General features: G+C 42.6%; 1 pseudogene; it reads right to left on the reverse strand.

Annotated features, from left to right (window-relative positions):
- Positions 1 to 1,155: 1,155 nt before the first annotated feature.
- Positions 1,156 to 4,438, reverse strand: LOC123396225 (annotated as a pseudogene).
- Between the last annotated feature and the right edge of the window lie 10,718 nt (positions 4,439 to 15,156).

Here is a 15,156-nt window from a genome sequence, read left to right on the forward strand (position 1 = left end):
AGGACGTCTAAATTGTTTTTGCAGGGTATGCTTGTGATGTGATAGGGCCGACAATGTGATCTGATATATTGGATGTATGAGATGATCATGTTGTAATAGTTAATATCGACTTGCACGTCGATGGTACGGCAACCGGCAGGAGCAATAGGGTTGTCTTTAAACTAACGTTTGTGCTTGCAGATGCGTTTACTATATTGCTAGGACGTAGCTTTAGTAGTAATAGCATGAGTAGCATGACAACCCCGATGGCGACACGTTCATGGAGATCATGATGATGGAGATCATGGTGTGACGCCGGTGACAAGAAGATCGTGCCGGCGCTTTGGTGATGGAGATCAAGAGGCACATGATGATGGCCATATCATGTCACTTATGAATTGCATGTGATGTTAATCCTTTATGCACCTTATCTTGCTTAGAACGACGGTAGCATTATGAGGTGATCTCTCACTAAAATTTCAAGACGAAATTGTGTTCTCCCCGACACTACAAGGAATATGCTAATACACGACGCTATATTTTCGTCGCTACATCATCACGGTTTTTAGTTTACGCCGATCTCACGACGAAAAACCAAGCGTCAGAAATGAACAGCAACGATGTTTTGATCGAAATCGTCGTAACTTTTACGACGATTCCTGGATCGTCGTAACATTTACGACGATCCTAAATCGTCGTTGACAATCTAACTCAGTCCTACGTGGCAGTCCTACGTGGCAAAATTACGACGAAATCAAAACATCATAGTTGAAATCAGCCCAACCCATTTCAATGGATCACATGGGCTGGTTTATTTTTTTGGGCTTTTTCTTATTGGGCCTTAGCCTATTTACAGCCACTTTAGTATTTTTTCAAAAAAAAATTATCATGATAATTTGGGCCCTGGCCTTTTAGTTCCCAAATACATTTGGTCCAGTTTCAGTTTTGGCCTTTTAAATTTTAGTTTTGTGTGTAGGTCCCACTTGTCACGTTCTTCTCATAATTTTTCTGATATGTCAAGAAGTTCTGGTCAGGTTTTCATTTCACACATTTCCAAATCGCATACGATATGAATATTTCAAATAGAGCAAAAAGAACATGTGAAATTCATCAAATTAACACGAAGGTAGCATATTACAACATTTCCAATCTATTACAAAGGAGATATGTCTATTATTACAATATATAATATGCATTCTTGGATAAGTAGAGCTTCACACAATTGGCTTCAAGGCTTCTCACTTCAACTTTCTTAGGCCTGGAGGTCCTGTAGAAGAAAACAACCATATTTTTAAGAGCTACAAGATACAGATCAACAATAGAAACAAGGCACAAAAACAAGCAATCCATGGCGGAAACCTTGAAGCGACAAATGTTTCTCAACTCAGATGAGAGAAGTTTGAGTCTAGCCAATTAAAATAACTACCACTGATGTAACCTATAAAGATGGACTGAACAATAACAAAACAAAAAAATGACAGCTAAATTATGAAGAGTCCTAAAATTGACCCCTTTTAGCCTTAATTAATTGTGTGAAGCTGAAATGATTAATCTAAAGTAAGATATACCGGTCTGTAGGCAAAAAATGTAGTTGAATGACCCATACTTGAATAACTCAAAAAGAAGGCAGCATCAAATACTATAGTAATTATTATTGGACATGATATAGTAAGGTACTCTCACTGGTTATTGACTGTTGTCAGTTTTCACTAAGCATAAGTGCATAATATGGAAACAATATAAGAGAAATATAAGTACACCATAATATGGAAACAATATAAGAGAAATATAAGATTCTTTATCGCCACCCTACATGGAAATGAAAAACAGAGGATTTTATACTTCATCGAATATATATGCCAAGGAAGCTGAGAATCTTTTTTTTTTCATCTTCAGGCAGAATTTGTACCTCGAAAGAACCACCTTTGGTCTTGTTTCGAGCTTCAAAAATGCGACCGTAGTATCCAATTGTGTACCCATCCCAATCTGGATAACTCATTTTTGTCTTCCCATAATCCTTCCCATGAAGCACTGGCACTATAATTGCAATATCAAAGAGTAAGGCATGATTTGCAGAATACCATTGATGTGAACCAGGATTACAAAAAATATACCATCGACGTGGGCCGATACCAAGTGTGGGCAACCCTGTTGTTGGCTTGCAGGAATTGCACATGTGCACATGCCTTCTCACACTCTATCCCCAACCACTCCCACAAGGGGAAATCTCACGCATTGCGTACAAGGGGAGAGCTGGTTAAGTCTTAACAGTTTACCTTGTTTTGGTGAGCAGGTCAAGTTCATTCATATGCACGGCGTGAGCAAACACACCAACCTGAAGTATATGGAACAAAATTAGTCTCGAGTGTCAGGTAGCAACTACATTCATACTGGCGGCATGAGCAAATATATCTTTACCATGGAAATTAATGTAAGCAACACAACATTCTTGTTTACGGTGCAGTTGCGATGATGCATAGGAGATGCAAAAATGATACTCCCTCCGTCCCAAAATTCTTGTCTTTGGTTTGTTTAGAAATGAATGTATCTAAATACTAAAACATGACTAGATACATTCATAACTAGACAAATCTAAGACAATAATTTTCGGACGGATGGAGTACATAAGAGCACATAGGGTTGCTCGCATACCTCTTGGCATACAGGGCACTTGGCCTCTGGAGGCGCGCTCCTGACACCCTCGAAGATGTACACGGATGCAGCGCCACACGTACAACCTTTGCAGAAGAGGTGACCGCAGCTTAGCGCATATGGATTGAATATTGTGTCCTACGCAAGCGACAAAAAACCATAGGTTAGAAAAATCCTAACAAGAACATGTCCTATGGCCTAGCGAAGTACTACCTCCGTAAACTAATATAAGTGTTTAGATAACTAAAATAGTGATCTAAACACTCTTATGTTAGTTTATGGAGGGAGTAGAATATTATCATCCTGCAAACACAATGTACAGGAGTTTCCAAATTTGGGATGAGTATCAGTATCACGCTGTACAAAGGTTGTGCATGCGGTGCTACCACTTTTTTTTACTTCAAGTCGTTAATAAAGACATGATGTTCCAGTTGCCGTTTTCGTACTTAGGACCAAGATCAATAAAGTATAAGGAGATGAAGAAATATAGGAAAAAACAAAATCTCACCAAGCAAATTGGACAAGTTAGGCTGTAGTCATATTTCATAGTTTCAGAAATGGCCATTGTCATTACTGGCTGTGTTGCTGTCAAGTCACAGGAAAAGTTCTTGAAGAAGCCTGCGGGTTCATCAATATATGAACTATCACAGTTCAGATGGAAAGCACACAGCTCAATCAGCCAAGGTGACTACAGCAGTTCAGTATGCTCAGTTTGCATCTTCCTCCTGAAATCTCTACCGCTAACAGAACCATGCACCTGCCAAATCAACAGCATATTAGCAGGAAGATCCTGAAGAGACTTGTATAATAACTGTTGAGAGACGAACAAATTACTTTGTCATATTTTTTGAGAATTTTGCGAATGGCAATAGCATTCATAGTCACATAATTGGTTAGCAGTCTGCCTTCTTGAACCATTATTTGTTGATCACCTATGAAGCATTGACGTACGCGCCATATATACCGTTGCAATCCTGAAGGAACATGAAGATTTAGAAGATGATGTACTCTAGTGCTGAAATAGCCAACTACATCCGTAGCCTCCTTGGTGAGTTCTGTAAAGAACATCTGATCACACACTGGACAAGAAGATAACACAATCAGGATACCAGTGGCACAAACAGTAGACTCGGTAGAAAAAAATACGAAAATAGTGAGCGTAGTATCAACCAAATCAAAGAAAACAAAGATAATTGTTCTGGCTGTAAAAGTAAATCACCGGTACTAAAACCTATAACACTTCACAGCTATCAAGTGGGCCTGATAAACATGGAACCAAATATCCTACAAAGTGAAATTAGATTCCCCCTTTCACAGAAACAAAGAATGGAAGAAAACCAGAGCAACAGATTACACAGATGAAAATTAGACCATCTTAATCTTTGATGAAGGGGAAGATTGATAGTTGGTATCCTTTTGGTTGCTTCTAACTTGCAGAGTATACCAGATAGTGAGCTTAAACATCTTTTGGTGTATACAAAATACTTCTATTATAATCAGAAAGTATGACTGCCCTAAAATTTTCTGAGTTCTACATCAAATTTACATCCTGGTCAGGACCTCATACAAAAGTGAAAGATGGGAGGGGATTTATTATAATCAGAAAGTATGCCGTTCCCTGTTAAGACTTATACAAACTAAGTCACTGAATTTGATTTTATTGACCTCTACAAACCAGCATAAATACGCATCCTTAGCACTTTTCTCAGATGATGCAAACATCAACGAACTTGGACAAAACAACATACAGGATCTGGTCGGTGAGCCTCCAAACCTGAAACCCAGAGCCCTCGATGGTGCTCCCCATGCCGAACTCATCGAGGTTAGTTTTCCCCCACCACGATGGCGCCCGCCTCGCGCAGCCGCCGCACGGCCGTGGCGTCATACGCGGGCTGGAACCCGTCCAGTATCCGCGACCTGCCAGTGGAGGGCATGCTGGCGGTGCAGAGGTTATCCTTGATGCCCACGAGCACCCCGGCGAGCGGCCCCACCGCATCCTGCCCACCGGAGGCGATCCTCAGGTGCAGAGGTGGCGGCAGCGAGGAGATGGGGAGGAGGGAGGACTGGATCAGGAGGGGGCTGGGACGGGGAGGACGTGGCGGCGGCGAGGAGATCGGGAGGAGGGAGGACTGGATCGGGAGGGGCTGGGACGGGGAGGAGATGGCGGCGTCGAGGAGACGGGGAGGAGGGGGGACTGGATCGGGAGGGGGCTGGGACGGGGAGGACGTGGCGGCGGCGAGGAGATGGGGAGCAGGGAGGACTGGATCGGGAGGGGGCTGGGACGGGGAGGAGGTGGCGGCGGCAAGGAGATGGGGAGGAGGGAGGCGTCTGAGCTAGGGTTTGGGCTGTGGGTGGTTTTTTTTTCTGTAAATACATGGATGGATGGATGTGAGATGGTGAGATAGATGGATGGATGGATGGGTGCCATGTCATTGATCCGTGGGAAGAGTTCTGATTGGTTAGAATATGTTATGACATTTTTGTAATCATCGTAAAAGTTATGACGATCTCATCTTATGCGGTTACGACGATTTTGACTCACATCATCGTAATTTATAGGTAGATTTGATCCCCACAAACGGTTTATGATGATTTTGGATGAAGTAGTCATAGATTTATGACGAATTCATCAACGACATCTTAAAAAACATCATGTATGAGCATATTTCTTGTAGTGCGACTGTGCACCGTTGCGACAGTTCTTCGTTTCGAGACATCGCGTGATGATCGGGTGTGATAGACTCAACGTTCACATACAATGGGTGCAAAACAGTTGCACACGCGGAACACTCGGGTTAAACTTGACGAGCCTAGCATGTGCAGACATGGCCTCGGAACACAAGAGACCGAAAGGTCGAGCATGAATCATATAGTAGATATGATTAGCATAGAGATGCTTACCACTGAAACTATTCTCGACTCACGTGATGATCAGACTTGAGATAGTGGATTTGGATCATGTACCACTCAAATGACTAGAGAGATGTACTTTTTGAGTGGGAGTTCTTAAGTAATATGATTAATTGAACCAATTGTCATGAACATAGTCTAATGGTATTTGCGAATTACGATCTAGCTTGCGCTATAGCTCTGCTATTTTTATATGTTCCTAGAGCAAATTTAGTTGGAAGTTGATAGTAGAAAACTTTGCGGATTGAGTCTGTAAAACTGAGGATTTTCCTCGTTGCTCCACAGAAGGCTTATGTCCTTAATGCACCACTCGGTGTGCTGCACCTCAAGCATCGTCTGTGGATGTTGTGAACATCTGACATACACGTTTCTGATGACTACGCGATAGTTCAGTGCAAAATACTTAATGGGTTAGAAGCAAGGCGTCGAAGACGTTTTGAAACGTCACAGAACATAAGAGATGTTCTAAAGAGATGAAATTGTGATTTCATGTTTGTGCCCTTGTTAAGAGGTATGAGACCTCCGACGAGATTCTTTGTCCACGAAGTAAAGGAGAAAAGCTCAATCGTTGAGCGTGTGCTCAGATTGTTTGAGTACGACAATCGCTTGAATCAAGTGGGAGTTAATCTTCAAGATGAGATATTGATGGTTCTCCAAAGTCAGTGCCACCAAGCTGTGATAGCTTCGTGATGAACTATAACATATCAAGGATAGATACAATGATCCTTGAGCGATTCGTGATGTTTGACACTGCGAAAGTAGAAATCAAGAAGGAGCATCAATAGTTGATGGTTAGTAAAACCACTAAGTTTCGAGAAAGGCAAGGGCCAGAAGGGATACTTCGTGAAACGACAAAACAGTTGCTGCACTAATGAAGAGACCCAAGATTAAACCCCAAGCCCGAGACTAAGTGCTTCTGTTATGAGGGGACCGGTCACTGAGGCGGAGCAACTCTAGATACTTGGTAGATAAGAAGGCTGGCAAAGTCGAAAGAAGTATATTTGATGTTGATGTGTACTTTACTATTACTCCTAGTAGCGCGAGGGTATTGGATACCGGTTCGGTTGCTAAGTGATTAGTAACACGAAATGAAAGCTGCGGTATAAACGGAGACTAGCTAAAGGCAAGGTGAAGATATGTGTTGGAAGTGTTTCCAAGGTTGATGTAATCAAACATCGCACGCTCCCTCTATCATCGGGATTGGTGGTAAAACCTAAATGATTGTTATTTGATGTTTGCGTTGAGCATGAACATGATTGGATCGTGTTTATTGCAATACGATTATTCATTTAAAGAGAATAATAGTTGTTCTATTTGCTTGAGTAATGACCCTCAATGGTTTATTGAATCTCGATCGTAGTGTTACACATCTTCATAATATTAGTGCCAAAAGATACAAAGTAATAATGATAGTACCACTTAGTTGTTGCAGTGCCACTTGAGTCATGTTGGTATAAAATGCATGTAGAAGCTCCATGCTGATGGCTCTTTGTACTCACTCATTTTTGGAACGTTTGAGACATGCAAACCATACCTGTTGGTATAAATGCATGAAGAAACTCCATGAGAGATGGATCGTTTGGACTCACTTGATTTTGAATCACTTGAGACATCCAAAACATGCCACATGAAACAAGAGACTAACTTGTTGTGAATAATACATTTTTGATGTGTGCAGTCCAATGAGTGCTAAGGCACGCAGTGGATATCGTTATGTTCTTACTTCACTGACGATTTGAGTAGGTACAGGAGTATTTACTTGATGAATCACAAAGTGTGAAATATTGAAAAGTTCAATTCTGTTTTAGAGTGAAGTTCGTCGTAACAAGAGGATAAACTATCTACGATATGATCATAGAGATGAATATCTGAGTTACGAGTTTTGGTACGCAGTTAAGACAATGTGGAAATTGTTTTGCAGTTCATGCCACCTGGAACACCATAGTGTGATGATGTGTCTGAACGTCATAGCCACGCCCTATTTGATATGGTGCATACTATGATGTCTCTTATCGAATTACCACTATCATTTATGGGTTATGCATTAGAGACAACCGCATTCACTTTAAATAGGGCACCGCGTATTTCCGTTGAGATGACACAATATAGACTAAGGTTTAGAGAAATCTAAGCTGTCGTTTCTTGAAAGTTTGGGGCTGCGATGCTTATGTGAAAAGGGTTTTAGTCTGATAAGCTCGAACCCAAAGCGGATGAAAGCATCTTCATAGGATATCCAAAACAGTTGGATACATCTCCTATCTCAGATCCGGAAGCAAAGTGTTTGTTTCTAGAAACGGATCCTTTTTCGAGGAAAGGTTTCTCTCGAAAGAATTGAGTGGGAGGAGGTAGAACTTGATAAGGTTACTGAACCATCACTTCAACCAGTGTGTAGCAGGGCGCAGGAAGTTGTTCCTGTGGTGCCTACACTAATTGAAGTGGAAGCTGATGATGGTGATCATTAAGCATTGGATCAAGTTACTACAAATCTCGTAGGTCGACAAGGTCGCATACTACTACAGAGTGGTACGGTAACCCTGTCTTGGAGGTCATGTTGTTGAACAAACAATGAACCTACGAGTTATGGAGAAGCAATGGTGGGCCTGGATTCCGACAAATGGCTGGAGGCCATGAAATCTGAGAGAGAATCCATATGTGAGAACAAAGTATAGACTTTTGAAGAACTTGATGGTCGTAGGACTATTAAGTAAAGATGGATCTTTATAAGGAAGACAGACGATGATGGTGAATCGTCACTATTAAGAAAGGCTCGACTTGTCGCAAACATGTTTCCGACAAGATCTAATAGTTGACTATGATGAGACTTTCTCACTCGTAGCGATGCTAAAAGTCTGTTGGAATTGTGTTAGTAGTTGCTTCATTATTTGTGAAATATTGCACATACAATGACAAAACATTGTTTCCTCGACGGCTTCCTTGAGGAAAGATTGTATATGATACAACTAGAAGGTTTTGTCGATCCTAAGGATACTAGCAAGTATGCAAGCTCCAGCGATCCTTCAATGGACTGGTGCAAGCATCTCGGAGTTGGAATATACACTTTGATGAGATGATCAAAGATTTTGGGTTTGTACAAGGTTTATGAGAAACTTGTATTTCCAAAGAAGTGAGTGGGAGCACTATAGAATTTCTGATAAGTATATGTGGTTGACATATTGTTGATCAGAAGTAAGGTAGAATTTCTGTAAAGCATACAAGGTTGCTTGAAAGGAGTTTTTCAAAGGAATACCTGGATTGAGCTACTTGAACGTTGAGCATCAAGATCTATGGAGATAGATCGAAACGCTTAATAGAAGTTTCAACAAGATGCATGCCTTGACAAGTTTTTGAAGGAGTTCAAAATAGATTAGCAAAGAAGGAGTTCTTGACTGTGTTGTAAGGTGTGAATTTGAGTAAGACTCAAAACCCGACAACGGCAGAATAAAGAGAATAGACGAAGGTCGTCTTCTATGCCTTAGCCGTAGACTCTAAAGTATGCCATGCTGACTACCGCACCTGATGTGTGCCTTGCAGCAAGTTTGTTAAGAGGTACAGAGAGTGACCCAGGATTGAATCACTGATTAGCGGTCAAAGTTATCCTTAGTAACTAAATGGACTAAGGAATTTTTCTCAATTATGGAGGTGGTTAAAGAGTTCGTCATAAATGGATACGTCGATGCAAGCTTTGATACTAATCCAAATAACTATGAGTAGTGAAACGAATTCGTATAGTAGAGTAGATATTTGGAGTATTTCCGAATAGCACGCAATAGTAGCATCTATAAGATGACGTAAAGATTTGTAAAGAACACACGGATCTGAAAGTTTCAGAACCGTTGACTAAAACCTCTCTCAGGAGCAAGACGTGATCAGACCCCAGAACTATATGGGTGTTGGATTCGTTGAAATCACATGGTGATGTGAACTAGATTATTGACTCCAGTGCAAGTGGGATACTGTTGGAAATATATTCCCTAGAGGCAATAATAAATTAGTTATTATTATATTTCTTTGTTCATGATAATCGTTTATTATCCATGCTATAATTTTATTGATTGGAAACACAATGCTTGTGTGGATACATAGACAAAACACTGTCCCTAGTAAGCCTCTAGTTGACTAGCTCGTTGATCAAAGATGGTCAAGGTTTCCTGACCATAGGCAAGTGTTTTCACTTGATAACGGGATCACATCATTAGGAGAATCATGTGATGGACTAGACCCAAACTAATAGACGTAGCATGTTGATCGTGTCATTTTGTTGCTGCTGTTTTCTGCGTGTCAAGTATTTATTCCTATGACCATGAGATCATATAACTCACTGACACCGGAGGAATGCTTTGTGTGTATCAAACGTCACAACGTAACTGGGTGACTATAAATATGCTCTACAGGTATCTCCGAAGGTGTACGTTGAGTTAGTATGGATCAAGACTGGGATTTGTCACTCCGTGTGACGGAGAGGTATCTCGGGGCCCACTTAGTAATACAACATCACACACAAGCCTTGCAAGCAATGTGACTTAGTGTAAGTTACGTGATCTTGTATTACGAAACGAGTAAAGGGACTTGCTGGTAAATGAGATTGAAATAGGTATGCGGATACTGACGATCGAATCCCGGGCAAGTAACATACCAAAGGACAAGGGGAATGACATACGGGATTATATGAATCCTTGGCACTGAGGTTCAAACGATAAGATCTTCGTAGAATATGTAGGATCCAATATGGGCATCAAGGTCCCGCTATTGGATATTAACCGAGGAGTCCCTCGGGTCATGTCTACATAGTTCTCGAACCTGCAAGGTCTGCACTCTTAAGGTTCGACGTTGTTTTATGCGTATTTGAGTTATATGGTTGGTTACCGAATGTTGTTCGGAGTCCCGGATGAGATCACGGACGTCATGAGGGTTTACGAAATGGTCCGGAGACGAAGATTGATAAATAGGATGACCTCATTTGATTATCGGAAGGTTTTTGGAGTTACCGGGAATGTACCGGGAATGACGAATGGGTTCCGGATGTTCACCGGGGGGCAGCCCAGCCCGGGGAAGCCTATAGGCCTTAGGGGTGCCGCACCAGACCTTAGTGGGCTGGTGGGCAAGCCCAAAGAGGCCCCTACGCAGGGAGATAAGAAAATCAAAGAAAAAAAAAGGGGGGAAGTGGGAAGGAAGGGAAGGACTCCACCTTCCAATCCTAGTTGGACTAGGATTGGAATAGGACTCCTCCTCCCCCCTTCGGCCAAACTCCTTGGGGCTCCTTGAGCCTCAAGGCAAGGCCCCTCCCCTCCCACCTATATATACGGAGATTTTAGGGCTGATTTGAGACAACTTTTACATGACAGCCCGACCACATACCTCCACGGTTTTTCCTCTAAATCGCGTTTCTGCGGATCTCGGGCGGAGCCCTGCTGAGATTAGATTACCACCAACCTCCGGAGCACCGTCATGCTGCCGGAGAACTCATCTACCTCTCCGTATCTCTTGCTGGATCAAGAAGGCCGAGATCATCGTCGAGCTATACGTGTGCTGAAGGCGGAGGTGCCGTCCGTTCGGCACTAGATCGGAGCGGATTGTCGGATGGATCGCGGGACGGTTTGTGGGATGGTTCGCAGGGCGGATCGAGGGACGTGAGGACGTTCCACTACATCAACCGCGTTTATTAACGCTTCTGCAGTGCGATCTACAAGGGTACGTAGATCTGAAATCCCCCTCGTAGATGGACATCACCATGATAGGTCTTCGTGCGCGTAGGAAATTTTTTGTTTCCCATGCGACGTTCCCCAACAACTAGGAATTGCCGGAGGCGGAGGAGGACGAGGTGGAGGTACCGACTGGCGCCGCCGCCGATGGGCCCAGATCATCTGGTGAGTCCCGTCCCGACGTGATTTTGAAGATTGGACCGACAACGACGATGATGATGTGCGCATTCTGGATGTGTCACCTGCGGCAGCGGAGCCGCCCCGAGAGAGGAGCTCCCGACTAGGAACCAGTCGGCTGCGGGGCAGCCGGCCGTCACCACACGACAGAGGAGTGGTGCAGGGAGAAACGGCCAGTCGAAGGGCCACCGATTGCCTCGGCCACCAAGAAGGCTCGGTTGGCCGTTCTGCCCCCAGGCGCCCGTCCGCTGACGTACAGGGCGTCAAGGCGCAGGGGACGTCCAATTCCCCTCGTGTCAGGGTAAGTTTTCTTTGGTGCTTAATGGTATATATTATTATCCAATGATGTGTGGCTATCCTATGATGTTTGAGTATATTTCCTTTGTCCTACGGGTTAATTATGATATGATGCTCTTGATATGAGTTGTGTGTTGATATGGTAATGTCCTAAGGTGCCTTTCGTGAGGCGCACACGTGAAGGATTCACGCTGGAGGGTTTGCAATATGTTCATGATTCGCTTATAGTGGGTGGCTAAAGTGATAGAAGCTTACACCCCAGTAAGGGAGTTGTGTGCGTACGTGAGTACAGAGTACTTGATGCTTAATGCTATGGTTTGGTCTACCTTAATGGTTTCTAGTAATTGCGTATGCTTGCTAGAGGTCCGATCATAAGTGCATATGATCCATGTACGGAAAGTATGTTAGCGTATGCCTCTCCTTTATTGCATATGATGAGTATCTATCATGTTATATTGAATTGCCTATGGACAATCTTTCTCTTGCATTGCACAATAAGCTTTCATCTAAACATCCCCTAAATTTTATTTACTTGCTCCTTATTACCTTGCAAACCTACTTATTACACCTACTAAGTACTTTTAGTTTCTTTCCCGCAAAGTAGTTTCATACTTGTTCTAGGTAAAGTAAGCGTTAGCGTGCGTAAAGTTGTGTTGGTGGTCGATAGAACTTGAGAGAATATTAATTCTACCTTTAGCTCCTCATTGGGTTCGACACTCTTACTTAACAAAAAAGGCTACAAACAATCCTCTAAACTAGTGGGTTATTAGGCACCGTCGGTGCGTTCGGCAAAGACTACAAGGTGTTTTCTCAGCGTGCCCGTGCTTACCTCAGCTCCACACCTGGCATGTTGATGCTGATGCAGGATCAGGCCACTACGAGGTGTGCACCCACGGTTTGGAGGCCTTGCCGTCTTCCAAGTTGAAGGATCCCATCGTCATCGATATCTCCGACGATGAGGAATAGCTTGGTTTTCTTAGCTTTATCACTAAGGACCTATGTTCAGCTAGCTATGCCGGTTATGCATGTTTGGCTTACCTGTTGCATGTGCTGGTCCTGCCTTTCACTTAGAAATTCCAGTGAAATGTCCAATGTAATTCTACTTTCAATCTGACCTTCTAGTACGTTCAATTGTGCAATGTGGTTCTTAGTTAACTGTTTGGTTCATTTGTTGTGGTGATCATTTCACTATTTAGTTCAAATATGCAATATCATGTTCGATTGTTTTTGGCACAATTTTGTATTTCTATGCATGTGAGAAAAATCGAAATTAGATGTACTAAATACACGTGAAACATATACAATTAACTATATTTCCTAATTCTTAACATGCTTCATTTAGATAACTGACTTTTTCATGTGGCTCGAATTAATGTGTTGGATCTGCAATGTGTTTATTTTTCATTAACATATTTTAGTGATAGTATGCCAAATATCACTTATAATATGATCAATATCTATCTTAAATATGTTGTAGGGATTAATAATGGCAGACACTGAAGTTTATCGTCAAGGTTTTCATATCCATGGTCCCTTGGCTAATAGCAGATCATTGTGCAATTGCAGGAACCATTCCAATATTAAGGTTTTTAATAATTTATCCTCGCACCTGTATGTCTTGCTGTAAGAGGTTTAAAGCCACTTTTTGACCCTTTTGCATGTGGGGAAATGAAGTGTCCTTGAATATCAGTCAAATAAGAAAACTCACAAAGATTGTTAACATAAAGAAACTAGCTATCATAAACAACAAGATGTTTGTCTGCACAATGAAGAAGACATCGGTCAACTATAGGATGGTACTATCTCTTTCATCTTGTCATTTTGCCTTTGCGCCATTTTGAATTTTAGAAAATATATTTATGCATATGTTTGTTTCCAGTCCTTTTCAAGGCAATTCATTAATGCTTATGTCTCAAACGACCCGTATGGTCAAGAGGCGTGGAAGGTATTCATACAACACCGATAGTATAATCCTGAAGTCTTCCTCAAGAGGACGAAGGATGGGCGGGCAATCATACATATGCACTGGCCTAAAGTCGTGAGGACCTTCAATATCATCGAAGGCTTAGTCTTCTCCTTCTACTTCAACAGTTTTCCAGATGAGACGGATACGTCTCCGTCGTATCTACTTTTCCGAACTCTTTTGCCCTTGTTTTGGACTCTAATTAGCATGATTTGAATGGAACTAACCCGGACTGATGCTGTTTTCAGCAGAATTGCCATGGTGTTGTTTTTGTGCAGAAATAAAAGTTCTTGGAACGTCCTGAAAATTTACGGAGATTTTTTCTAGAATAAAAGAAAAATACCTGCGCAAAGATCCACCGGAGGGGGCGTGCGAGTGGGCCACAAGCCCACAGGTCACGACCACCCCCTATGGCCGCGCCGTGCAGGCTTGTGGGGCCCACATGGCACCACCGCCACCAATCTCAGCTCTATATCTACCGTTTCGCCTGGAAAAAAAAATCAAAGAGAAGGTTTCATCGTGGTTTGCGATACGGAGGCGCCGCCACATCCTGTTCTTCATCTGGAGGCAGATCTGGAATCCGTTTCGGGCTCCGAAGAGGGGAAATCATCGACATCGTCATCATCAATCTTTCTCCATCGACAATTCCATGATGCTCTTCATCGTTTGTGAGTAATCTCATCGTAGGCTTGTTGGACGGTGATGAGTTGGATGAGATCTATCATGTAATCAAGTTAGTTCTTGACGGTGATTGATCCCTAGTATCCGCTATGTTCTAGATTGATGTTGCTACTACTTGGCTATGCTTCATGCTTGTCACTAGGGCCCGAGTGTCATGATTTCAGATCTGGACCTATTATGTTGTCGCCAACATATGTGTGTTTTAGATCCTATCTTGTAAGTTGTAATCAGCTACTATGTGTTATGACCCGGCAACCCCGGCGTGACAATAGCCGGAACCACTCCCAAAGATGACCATAGTATGAGGAGTTCATGTATTCACCGCGTGTTAATGCGTTGGTACGGTTCTTTATTAAAAGGAGAACCTTAATATCCTGTAGTTTCCATTAGGACCCCGCTGCCACGGGAGGGATGGACAATAGATGTCATGCAAGTTCTTTTCCCTAAGCACGTATGACTACATACGGAATACATGCCTACATTAGATTGATGAACGGGAGCTAGTCACATATCTCTCCGTGTTATAGCTATTACATGATGAATCACATCCATCACCGATCCACTGCCTACGAGTCTTTTACTACTGGTTCTCGCTACGTTACTTTGCCTAGGCTTGTCCCTTGCTACAAAAGGGATTGGGCCACTTTGCTGCTACTGTTGCTACTTCTGTCACTATTGCTGTTACTTGTTACTTTGCTGCTGCTGCTACTACTGTTCCTTACTACCGTGTTGTTACTTGTTGCAAGATTTTGTTGGCGCCGTTGAAGGTCTAGGTAAGCGGCACTTACATCCCGTCAG

This window comes from Hordeum vulgare, chromosome 5H (assembly GCF_904849725.1).
Source record: "Hordeum vulgare subsp. vulgare chromosome 5H, MorexV3_pseudomolecules_assembly, whole genome shotgun sequence".
Lineage (NCBI taxonomy): Eukaryota > Viridiplantae > Streptophyta > Magnoliopsida > Poales > Poaceae > Hordeum > Hordeum vulgare.